The sequence below is a fragment of the Bufo bufo genome, chromosome 9 (genome assembly GCF_905171765.1).
Source record: "Bufo bufo chromosome 9, aBufBuf1.1, whole genome shotgun sequence".
Classification (NCBI taxonomy): Eukaryota; Metazoa; Chordata; class Amphibia; order Anura; family Bufonidae; genus Bufo; species Bufo bufo.
In genome coordinates, this window is record NC_053397.1 from 89,790,167 (window position 1) to 89,802,775 (window position 12,609).

A 12,609-nucleotide genomic window follows, 5' to 3' on the forward strand; every position below is an offset into this window, starting at 1 on the left:
GTTGCACACAGCGTATACCTATATACAGTACTAGTGACATTACTGGTTGCACACAGCGTATACCTATATACAGTACTAGTGACATTACTGGTGGCACACAGCGTATACCTATATACAGTACTAGTGACATTACTGGTGGCACACAGCGTATGCCTATATACAGTACTAGTCCCATTACTGGTGGCACACAGCGTATACCTATATACAGTAGTGACATTACTGGTTGCACACAGCGTATACCTATATACAGTACTAGTCCCATTACTGGTTGCACACAGCGTATACCTATATACAGTACTAGTGACATTACTGGTGGCACACAGCGTATACCTATATACAGTACTAGTGACATTACTGGTGGCACACAGCGTATGCCTATATACAGTACTAGTCCCATTACTGGTGGCACACAGCGTATACCTATATACAGTACTAGTCCCATTACTGGTTGCACACAGCGTATACCTATATACAGTACTAGTCCCATTACTGGTTGCACACAGCGTATACCTATATACAGTACTAGTGACATTACTGGTGGCACACAGCGTATACCTATATACAGTACTAGTGACATTACTGGTGGCACACAGCGTATGCCTATATACAGTACTAGTCCCATTACTGGTTGCACACAGCGTATACCTATATACAGTACTAGTGACATTACTGGTGGCACACAGCGTATACCTATATACAGTACTAGTGACATTACTGGTGGCACACAGCGTATGCCTATATACAGTACTAGTCCCATTACTGGTGGCACACAGCGTATACCTATATACAGTAGTGACATTACTGGTTGCACACAGCGTATACCTATATACAGTACTAGTCCCATTACTGGTTGCACACAGCGTATACCTATATACAGTACTAGTCCCATTACTGGTTGCACACAGCGTATACCTATATACAGTACTAGTCCCATTACTGGTGGCACACAGCGTATACCTATATACAGTAGTGACATTACTGGTTGCACACAGCGTATGCCTATATACAGTACTAGTCCCATTACTGGTAGCACACAGCGTATACCTATATACAGTACTAGTCCCATTACTGGTTGCACACAGCGTATACCTATATACAGTACTAGTGACATTACTGGTGGCACACAGCGTATACCTATATACAGTACTAGTGACATTACTGGTGGCACACAGCGTATACCTATATACAGTACTAGTGACATTACTGATGGCACACAGCGTATACCTATATACAGTACTAGTCCCATTACTGGTTGCACACAGCGTATACCTATATACAGTACTAGTGACATTACTGGTGGCACACAGCGTATGCTTATATACAGTACTAGTCCCATTACTGGTGGCACACAGCGTATGCCTATATACAGTACTAGTCCCATTACTGGTGGCACACAGCGTATACCTATATACAGTACTAGTCCCATTACTGGTGGCACACAGCGTATACCTATATACAGTACTAGTCCCATTACTGGTAGCACACAGCGTATACCTATATACAGTACTAGTCCCATTACTGGTAGCACACAGCATATACCTATATACAGTACTAGTCCCATTACTGGTTGCACACAGCGTATACCTATATACAGTACTAGTCCCATTACTGGTGGCACACAGCGTATACCTATATACAGTAGTGACATTACTGGTTGCACACAGCGTATACCTATATACAGTACTAGTCCCATTACTGGTTGCACACAGCATATACCTATATACAGTACTAGTCCCATTACTGGTTGCACACAGCGTATACCTATATACAGTACTAGTGACATTACTGGTAGCACACAGCGTATACCTATATACAGTACTAGTCCCATTACTGGTTGCACACAGCATATACCTATATACAGTACTAGTCCCATTACTGGTTGCACACAGCGTATACCTATATACAGTACTAGTGACATTACTGGTTGCACACAGCGTATACCTATATACAGTACTAGTGACATTACTGATGGCACACAGCGTATGCCTATATACAGTACTAGTCCCATTACTGGTTGCACACAGCGTATACCTATATACAGTACTAGTGACATTACTGGTGGCACACAGCGTATACCTATATACAGTACTAGTGACATTACTGGTGGCACACAGCGTATGCCTATATACAGTACTAGTCCCATTACTGGTTGCACACAGCATATACCTATATACAGTACTAGTGACATTACTGGTGGCACACAGCGTATGCTTATATACAGTACTAGTCCCATTACTGGTGGCACACAGCGTATGCCTATATACAGTACTAGTCCCATTACTGGTGGCACACAGCGTATACCTATATACAGTACTAGTCCCATTACTGGTAGCACACAGCGTATACCTATATACAGTACTAGTCCCATTACTGGTAGCACACAGCGTATACCTATATACAGTACTAGTGACATTACTGGTGGCACACAGCGTATACCTATATACAGTACTAGTCCCATTACTGGTAGCACACAGCATATACCTATATACAGTACTAGTGACATTACTGGTGGCACACAGCGTATACCTATATACAGTACTAGTCCCATTACTGGTGGCACACAGCGTATACCTATATACAGTAGTGACATTACTGGTTGCACACAGCGTATACCTATATACAGTACTAGTCCCATTACTGGTTGCACACAGCGTATACCTATATACAGTACTAGTCCCATTACTGGTTGCACACAGCGTATACCTATATACAGTACTAGTGACATTACTGGTGGCACACAGCGTATACCTATATACAGTACTAGTCCTGCACACAGCCGTATACCTATGTATATTCCCAGTCCTGCACACAGCCGTACACCTATGTATATGCCTAGTCCTGCACACAGCCGTACACCTATGTATAGTCCCAGTCCTGCACACAGCCGTACACCTATGTATAGTCCCAGTCCTGCACACAGCCGTACACCTATGTATATGCCTAGTCCTGCACACAGCCGTACACCTATGTATAGTCCCAGTCCTGCACACAGCCGTACACCTATGTATAGTCCCAGTCCTGCACACAGCCGTACACCTATGTATAGTCCCAGTCCTGCACACAGCCGTACACCTATGTATAGTCCCAGTCCTGCACACAGCCGTACACCTATGTATTCTAGTCTCCAGCATTGTCTCTCTGACCGGGCGTCCACGTCCTGACCACAGGATGACGCTGACTCCACCTCGTCTTCTCATTGTACGCCCTGGCATGAGGGGGGTTACACAGCCCGTCCTCCCCACACACTACGGCCCCAATAGCACAAGTATCCCCGGAGCTCATACACTACGAAAACAGCCTGAAACTGAAGAAAAAGTTCCTCCGCGCCGCCATCACTCACCTCGTTCCCGTCACCCGTCCCTGTCCACTCCGCCACACTCGTCCCACTCCGCCACCCGCTCTCCCCCAAGCCACGCCCCCTTTCCGCATTTCAAACATCAACAGCCGCCTTTCCGTGAGAAAGAGTGGGGCGGGCGCGACATTTGTACCAGCCAATCACCGGGCCCGGGGGAGGGGCCACCGCTGTGATAGGAGGACGCCGTGAGTACGGCTCAGCAGTGAGTTAGTAGTTCTAGTTGTCACCTCCTGTGGAGAAGAGGAACGGGGCAGCCTCGGCCGGTCACCTCTGCTCGGTGCCTCACTGCCCCCGCCATGAACGACAATGTGCAGCGTAGCGTAGCGTGAAAACTAGACGAGAATCCTCACGCTGCGATTAATGGTTCCTGAAGAAAATCGCATATGTGAGCTCTTGTCCCATTGACGGTCTGTAAAAAAAAAAAAAGCGTCAAGACGCGGTTTTGTGGCTTCGTGTGCAGTTTGCACTCCAGACGTATGGACTGCGGAGGTGCAATTTACCATGAGGCGCACGCGGCCTCTCAGAAATCTTCAGAATCCTCCCACGACGCCTGGGGGACATAAAGACTGGCGGCAAACATTGGTCCTTGTAAATGACCCCCAACGTGTCCCACACTGACAGCACTCGTCACCTCCGCGGAGGTCGTCTGTAGTGTTGAGTTCCTAAGGCTACTGTCGCATCACCGTCATGGATCTGCAAAAACACTTCCGTTAATACAACCGCCTGCATCCGTCATGAACAGATCCGATTGTATTATGTCTTCTATAGCCATGACGGATCCATCATTAACTCCATTGAAAGTCAATGGGGGACGGATCCGTTTTCTATTGTTTCAGAGATCTGTCTGGCTCCGCATCCGAGGACGGTCAGAAAAACCCTGCAGGCAGCGTTGTGGTGTCCGCCTCCAGAGCGGAATGGAGACGGATCGGAGGCAAAATGATGCATTCTGAGTAGTGTTGAGCGAACTTGTGTTTTAAGTTAAGTTCGGCGTCTAAAGTTCGGGTTATTGAAGTATCCCGTTATGGATTCTAAATTCCGTTATGGTCCGTGGTAGCGGAAAACATAACGGGATACTTCGATAACCCGAACTTTAGACGCCGAACTTAAAACACAAGTTCACTCAACACTAATCCTGAGCGGATCCTTTTTCATTCAGAATGCATTAGGGCAAAAGTGATCCGTTTTGGACCGCTTGTGAGAGCCCCGAAGGGATCTCAGAAACGGAAAGCCAAAACGCCAGTGTGAAAGTAGCCGAAGTCGATTAGTTCAAAACCTGGTTGGAATGTTGTACGGGGACCCGTCCCCATGTAGCTTTCATACGTGTGGGCTCTGGCGAGGGGAGCAACTTCCACCATCAATTATTAAACTTAAAAACCATTTTAAAACTTGGATCCGAAGTCGGCTGGTATCTCAGTACTGAAGCCAACTTCGGATCAAAGTTTTGAAATGGTTTTCAAGTTTGACAATCAAAGTCCAAAGTTATTCACCAGTCCTGCGAGACTTCGGTGATCGCTCACTTCGCCTGGTCTCCGCACAGCGTTCCAACGAAGTTTGGAACGACTCGATCTTGGATCCGAAGCTCAATGCTAGTCATCAGTATCTGATAGTTGCCAACTATTCTAAATTTGGTGGGATTGTCCATGATTTTCAGAGACAGTCCCAGCAAATTTGTATTGTCCTGGGACTAAAATGGCTGGGACCAACGCAAAGCCTGCTCATAGGTGGATGCTCCGAGGGGCGAGGCTTACGTGGCCCAATTTTACCAACTGAAACGTTAGAAAGTATGGTATTGGAATAGTGGTGGGACCAGGCATGGGATTCAGCCAGTTCCCTCAGGTTCTCCATATCCAGTTGTTAAAATTACAACTGGATGGGAAAAGCATGTTACCGGCGGAGTCCCGATCCGGTGCACTGGTGGCGGCAGGGCAGCTGGAGATGCTCACTTCCATTGCTTGGCACACCGCTGATAGTTTAGCCCCTTAGTTGGGCGGTATGTGTAGTGTATATATGGTGTATTTATTTATATGTGCCATGTATATGGTGTATGTGTGTTGCATATATATGTTGTATGTATATGTAAACGTGACGCCGCCTGTCTGCCATTGAGTGTTCAACCTGTTGTCAAAAATTAGAATCCCAGCCTTGCCTGGGACCCCATTTACTGACTGATGAACGTGTCGTCACTGGCCTAGAAAAAGTTGAGCGAAGGCCCCTGATGTCTTATCAAACAGCTGATTGGTGGAGGTCCTATGTGTCGGACCTCCACCTATCAAATAATGATGTCCTATCCAGAGGATAGGATGGGTTTGTGGCATTAGTGCCAGGATTTGTGGTGATAGCAGTGGTTTTGTCTGCCAAATCCCGGAATCTGCGCTAGGTCCCATTATAGTCAACAAGGTCTGGGAGTGTTCCGGCTATGACGGATACAATGAACTCCGGCGGGCTGTTCCTCTGCTGGATGATTGTAACGCTTGTGTGGAACTACCCTAAAGGGGTTGTGCCACCTTGGATATTGGTGGCATATGTCAGATAGGGGGTCCTTAAAGGGGTTGTGTCACTGCAGCAAAGAGCATTTATTATGCAGAGAAAATGAATATAAGGCAATTACTAATGTTTTGGCATTGTCCATATTGCTTCCTTTGCTGGGTGGATACATTTTTCCATCACATTATACACTGCTCATTTCCATGGTTATGACCACCCGGCAATCCATTAATGGTGGTCGTGCTTGCACTATAGAAAAAAGTGCTGGCCTCCCTGGTGGCCAGGACCGTAGAAGCTCACACTGGCTGGTGCTTTTTCCTATAGTGTGTAAGCACGACCACCGCTGCTGGATTGCAGGGTTGTCGTAAACATGGAAACAAGCAGTGTATCATGTGATGGAAAAATGAATCTAGCCAGCAAAGGAAGCAATATGGAGAATCACAATACATTAGTAAGTGCCTTGTATTACAGGGGTTGTCAGGTGGCCATGAACGTGGGAGCGCACATATGCCGGAACTTTTTCCTTTAGTGTGCAAGCACGACCACCACTGCTGGATTGCAGGGTGGTCATAACCATGGAAACAAGCATTGTATAATGGAATGGAAAAATTTATCAAGCCAGCAAAAGGAAGCAATATAGACAATCACAATACATTAGTGCACAGCATGCTTTCCATTCACATATGGGAGTCCAGAAAGTACCAGACGAGGGGGCGCTCAGCTATTTTGGAAGTCCCATAGAAATGAATGTAGAGTGCAAACGCAGCCACCACTCCATTCATCTCTACGGGACTACTGAGCCAGCGCCTGGATATTTTTGGAACTCCCATAGAAATGAATGGAGGGCGGCTACATATAATCAGCTGTTCTCCGTTCACTTTGGAGGTCCCGTTCTGGAGACGGGAGCAGGTCCCAGAATTTACGTTACCACGTTTCTCCCCGAAAATAAGATATGGTCTTATATTATTTTTTTTCCCCGAAAAAAGGGTTAGGGCTTATTATCAGGTTAGGGCTTATTTTGGCTCCATGAACAACAATCACACAGCAGAGAGGAGAAGGACATCCTCCTGCTGCCTCATTGTTAGAACGTGCGGGCTGACGGCAGTACAGGTTAGAGAAGCCATCCAGCGATGTACCCGTACCGTAGATGGAAACGCGGCTGATGACATAATTTTGCATTTAGTGAAGCCGCCAGCCGCGATGTATGCGCGGGCTAGCGGCTTCAGTGAAGGCTAAGTGCTGGCAGCCTGCACTGCTGTAACTCCTGCCCGCCTCCGATCAGCTGGGAGAGCGGAGATTTCCAGCGCTGAGGTCCTGCACACCCGCCCAGGCAGCTCAGGAGCAACTAGTGAGCGCTCCTGAGCTGTCGAATCACCCACACTTCCATAAATATAACATTTATCTAGGGCTTATTTTTGGAGTAGGGTTTATATTAAGTCCTACTCCCAAAACCCTGCAAAATAGGGCTAGGTCTTATTTTCAGGGTAGGGCTTATAAACACGGTAATAGCATATCCTAGCGATATACCACCAATTTCTGAGGTGAGACAACCCCTTTAAATAAAAAAAAATGTCCTCAGTGTCCTTTCTAGAGCGCTTGAGGTGCCTTGTATCCACACTTTTCACTGATTAGCGTACATGTGAATAGTCCTACAGACAATGGGATAGCTGAAGAATTACATACCCTCCAGCCAGTGTGAAGGGTGCCTGTACACAGCACTGCTATGCCTGCAGGGTGCCTCTGGGTGTAGTGCCAGTAAGGTGCAGGAATGCACACAAAAGGAGCATACACAAAGGAGGGGGATGACTCCTAGGGGTAGTGCACAGGACAGCACCCACCCAAATACATTGCATTACCATTAAGTGGTGGAAAACAAATGTCTCTGCACCATTACAAAACCACAGCATTGAGAGTACTAATCAGTCATTTACAACCTTAGGCCTCCTCCACACGGACGGGCCGCAATGCACGAACACACTCCGTGGGGCAGCCGCAGCGGGTCAGCGATCCTGCCGTTCATCAAAAAGGTCATGTTCTATCTTTTTGCGGAACGTAGTGCTTCCGTAGGGTTCCGTTCCGCACCATTCCGCATCTCACAGAACCCGCCCCTTTAACAGTGACTTCCACAGTGCCCGCCCCTTTAAGTGACCTCCACAGTGCCCGCCCCTTTAACAGTGACTTCCACAGTGCCTGCCCATTTAACAGTGGCCTCCACAATGCCCGCCCCTTTAACAGTGACCTTCATAGTGGCCGCTCCTTTAATAGTAACTTCCACAGTACCCGCCCCTTTAACAGTGACCTCCACAGTGCTTGCCCTTTTAACAGTGACCTCCACAGTGCCCGCCCCTTTAACAGTGACCTCTAGAGTGACCGCCCCTTTAACAGTGACCTCCACAGTGCCCGCCCCTTTAACAAAGACCTCCACAGTGCCCGCCCTTTTAACAGTGATCTCCACAATGCCCACCCCTTCAACAGTGACCGCCCCTTTAACAGTGACTTCCACAGTGCCCGCCCCTTTAACAGTGACTTCCACAGTGCCCACCCCTTTAACAGAGACCTCCACAGTGCCCGCCCCTTTAACAGTGACCTCCACAGTGCCCGCCCCTTTAACAGTGACTTCTACAGTGCCCGTCCCTTTAACAGAGACCTCCACAGTGCCCGCCCCTTTAACAATGACCTCCACAGTGACTCCCCCTTTAACAGTGACTATCACAATGACTGCCCCTTTAACAGTGACTTTCACAGTGACTGCCCCTTTAACAGTAACCGCTCTTTTAACAGTGACTTTCACAGTGATCGCCCCTTTAACAGGGACCTTCATAGCGCCCATCCCTTTAATAACAGTGACCTCACAGGGCCCGCCCATTTAATAAGAGTGACCTCCACAGTGCCCGCCCCTTTAACAGTGACTTTTAACAGTGACCGCCCGTTTAACAGTGACTTTCACAATGACTGCCCCTTTAACAGTGACTTTCACAGTGACTGCCCCTTTAACAGTAACCGCTCCTTTAACAGTGACTTTCACAGTGATCGCCCCTTTAACAGGGACCTTCATAGCACCCGCCCCCTTAATAACAGTGACCTCAACAGTGCCCGCCCATTTAATAAGAGTGACCTCCACAGTGACCGCCCCTTTAACAGTGACTTTCACAATGACTGCCCCGTTAACAGTGACTTTCATAGTGACTGCCCCTTTAACAGTGACTTTCACAGTGATCGCCCCTTTAACAGGGACCTTCATATCGCCCGCCCCTTTAATAACAGTGACCTCAACAGTGCCTGCCCATTTAATAAGAGTGACCTCCACTGTGCCCGCCCCTTTAACAGTGACTCTTCCTTTAACAGTGACCGCCCCTTTAACAGTGACTTTCACAATGACTGCCCCTTTAACAGTGACTGCCCCTTTAACAGTGACTTTCACAGTGATCGTCCCTTTAACAGGGACCTTCATAGCGCCCGCCCCTTTAATAACAGTGACCTCAACAGTGCCTGCCCATTTAATAAGAGTGACCTCCACTGTGCCCGCCCCTTTAACAGTGACCGCCCCTTTAACAGTGACTTTCACAATGACTGCCCCTTTAACAGTGACTTTCACAGTGACTGCCCCTTTAACAGTGACTTTCACAGTGACTGCCCCTTTAACAGTAACCGCTCCTTTAACAGTGACTTTCACAGTGATCGTCCCTTTAACAGGGACCTTCATAGCGCCCGCCCCTTTAATAACAGTGACCTCAACAGTGCCCGCCCATTTAATAAGAGTGACCTCCACTGTGCCCGCCCCTTTAAAAACTTGCAGGCTTGTATTGGCTAATGTGGGGTTTTTTGGGGGGAATTTCCCAGGAACGGTACATCCTAGAGAGCTGAGACCGGTCTAAAACCTTCCCGGACACCTGATGTACCTGTGTGCCAAATTTGGTGAAGATCAGTCCAGTCGTTTGATCGCGCATAAAGAATGTCCAGACAGACATCTAGACAGACAGACAGACAGAAATTCATTTTTATATACAGTACAGACCAAAAGTTTGGACACACCTTCTCATTCAAAGAGTTTTCTTTATTTCCATGACTATGAAGGCATCAAAACTATGAATTAACACATGTGGAATTATATACATAACAAACAAGTGTGAAACAACTGAAAATATGTCATATTCTAGGTTTTTCAAAGTAGCCACCTTTTGCTTTGATTACTGCTTTGCACACTCTTGGCATTCTCTTGATGAACTTCAAGAGGTAGTCACCTGAAATGGTCTTCCAACAGTCATGAAGGAGTTCCCAGAGATGCTTAGCACTTGTTGGCCCTTTTACCTTCACTCTGCGGTCCAGCTCACCCCAAACCATCTCGATTGGATTCAGGTCCGGTGACCGTGGAGGCCAGGTCACCTGGCGCAGCACCCCATCACTCTCCTTCATGGTCAAATAGCCCTTACTTTCAAAGTTTTCCCAATTTTTCAGCTGACTGACTGACCTTCATTTCTTAAAGTAATGATGGCCACTCGTTTTTCTTTACTTAGCTGCTTTTTTCTTGCCATAATACAAATTCTAACAGTCTATTCAGTAGGACTATCAGCTGTGTATCCACCTGACTTCTCCTCAACGCCACTGATGGTCCCAACCCCATTTATAAGGCAAGAAATCCCACTTATTAAACCTGACAGGGCACACCTGTGAAGTGAAAACCATTTCAGGGGACTACCTCTTGAAGCTCATCAAGAGAATGCCAAGAGTGTGCAAAGCAGTAATCAAAGCAAAAGGTGGCTACTTTGAAGAACCTAGAATATGACATATTTTCAGTTGTTTCACACTTGTTTGTTATGTATATAATTCCACATGTGTTAATTCATAGTTTTGATGCCTTCAGTGTGAATCTACAATTTTCATAGTCATGAAAATAAAGAAAACTCTTTGAATGAGAAGGTGTGTCCAAACTTTTGGTCTGTACTGTATATAAGAGATAAGAGATTTATATACAGTATATATATAGAGAGACTTGGCTCTCTCTCTCTTCCATACCTAGCAGCAGCCATGTATATAGGATACCGGTTTTGAGGTTATGTATTTATTGATACAGCGTAGTTACTTGACGATGTTTGGTGTATATTATCATTGGTGACATTTTTAAATTTAGGGTGAGTGGGGAATAACACTTATTTTGGTGTATCCTCTGTACTTTATTCTGCAGCAAAACATACTTTTAATTGGTTTTAATCTCTTCCTGCTGTGACTAATAAAAATTATAGTATATTATTCGGCTTTATTTGTGTCTCATGTGATGATTTTAGATACTATCTTTTTCTTGTTTAGTGGTCAAAATACTTGTAAACATCTCAAGTCACCTGTCTCATAGAGAAACATTAATTATTCTAGTTAGGCCTCATGCACACGACCGTTGTTTTATTCCGTGTCCGTTGCGCCGTATCTCGTGATTTTCTGCGGACCCATTGATTTTTTAATGGGTCCGTTGAAAACTCGGCTAATGCACCGTTTGCCATCCGTGGTTCCAGTCCGTCAAAAAAATATAACCTGTCCTATTATTTTCGCGGAAAACGGTTTGCGGACCCATTCAAGTCAATGGGACCGCTAAAAAACGCGGAGGCACACAAGATTGTCACCCGCGTCCGCGCCCGTTTTTTTCCTATCATTTGCATGCCTAACCTGTCTTAGACTTTTTTTACATTCCTTTAAGGCCTCATGCACACGACCGTTGTTGTGTTCCGTGTCCGTTGTTTCGTTTTCCGTGATTTTCTCGGAAAATGCACCGTTTGTTATCCGCGGCCGTGATCCGTGTCCGTCAAAAAAATATGACCTGTCCTATTTTTGTCATGGACAACGGTTCGCTGACCCATTCAAGTCAATGGGTCCGTGAAAAAACACGGAGGCACACAAGATTGTCATCCGCGTCCGTGATCCGTGTCCGTTTTTTTCCAATCATTTTCAAGGCAAACTTGACAGATTTTTTTTTCACTTTTCATGTCTGGTGATCCTCTAAAAATCAAGGAAGACACACGGATGACGGAACAACGGAACCCCGTTTTGCGGACCGTGAAAAAATACTGTCGTGTGCATGAGGCCTATGTCTGGTGGTCTTCCAAAAATAAAGGAAGACACACGGAAAAAAAAAACGGAAACGGAACCCCAATTTGCGGAACGGAACATAACAACGGTCGTGTGCATGAGGCCTTAACCTGTTTAGGACATAGGGCGTACCGGTACGCCCTGATTTCCCGGTCCTTAAGGACACAGGGCGTACGGGTACGTCCTATGTATTTCCGATCACCGCCGCTCATATCACATGAACTAACCCCTCGGATGAACACCGTAAGAAATAAAAACTGTCCTAAATAAAACATTTTTTTGTCACCTTCCATCACAAAAAGTACAACAGTAAGCGATCAAAAAGGTGTATGCCCACCAAAATAGTACCAATCTAACCGTCACCTCATCCTGCAAAAAATGAGCCCCTACCTAAGACAATCGCCAAAAAAATAAAAAAAACTATGGCTCAGAATATGGAGACACTAAAACATCATTTTTTTTGTTTTAAAAAAGCTGTTATTGTGTAAAACTTAAGTAAATAAAAAAAAAGTATACATATTACTTTATAAAAATATCACATGACCTAACCCCTCAGGTGAACACCATAAAAAAAAAAAAAAAATGGTGTAAAAAAAGCCATTTTATGTCATCTTACACCACAACAAGTGTAATAGCAAGCGATTCATATGCACCCAAAAATAGTGCCAATCCCACCGTCATCTCATCCCACAAAA

At 45.9% G+C, this 12,609-nt stretch overlaps 1 protein-coding gene across 2 annotated transcripts in view; it reads right to left on the bottom strand.

Annotated features, from left to right (window-relative positions):
• The window catches only part of GPSM2 (G protein signaling modulator 2), a 73,402-nt gene extending 70,005 nt beyond the window's left edge, over positions 1 to 3,397 (bottom strand). For both annotated transcript variants that reach the window (XM_040408449.1, XM_040408447.1), the window contains exon 1: positions 3,341 to 3,397. The gene's annotated coding sequence lies outside the window, so the exon portion shown is untranslated. The remainder of the gene's footprint in view (positions 1 to 3,340) is intronic.
• Between the last annotated feature and the right edge of the window lie 9,212 nt (positions 3,398 to 12,609).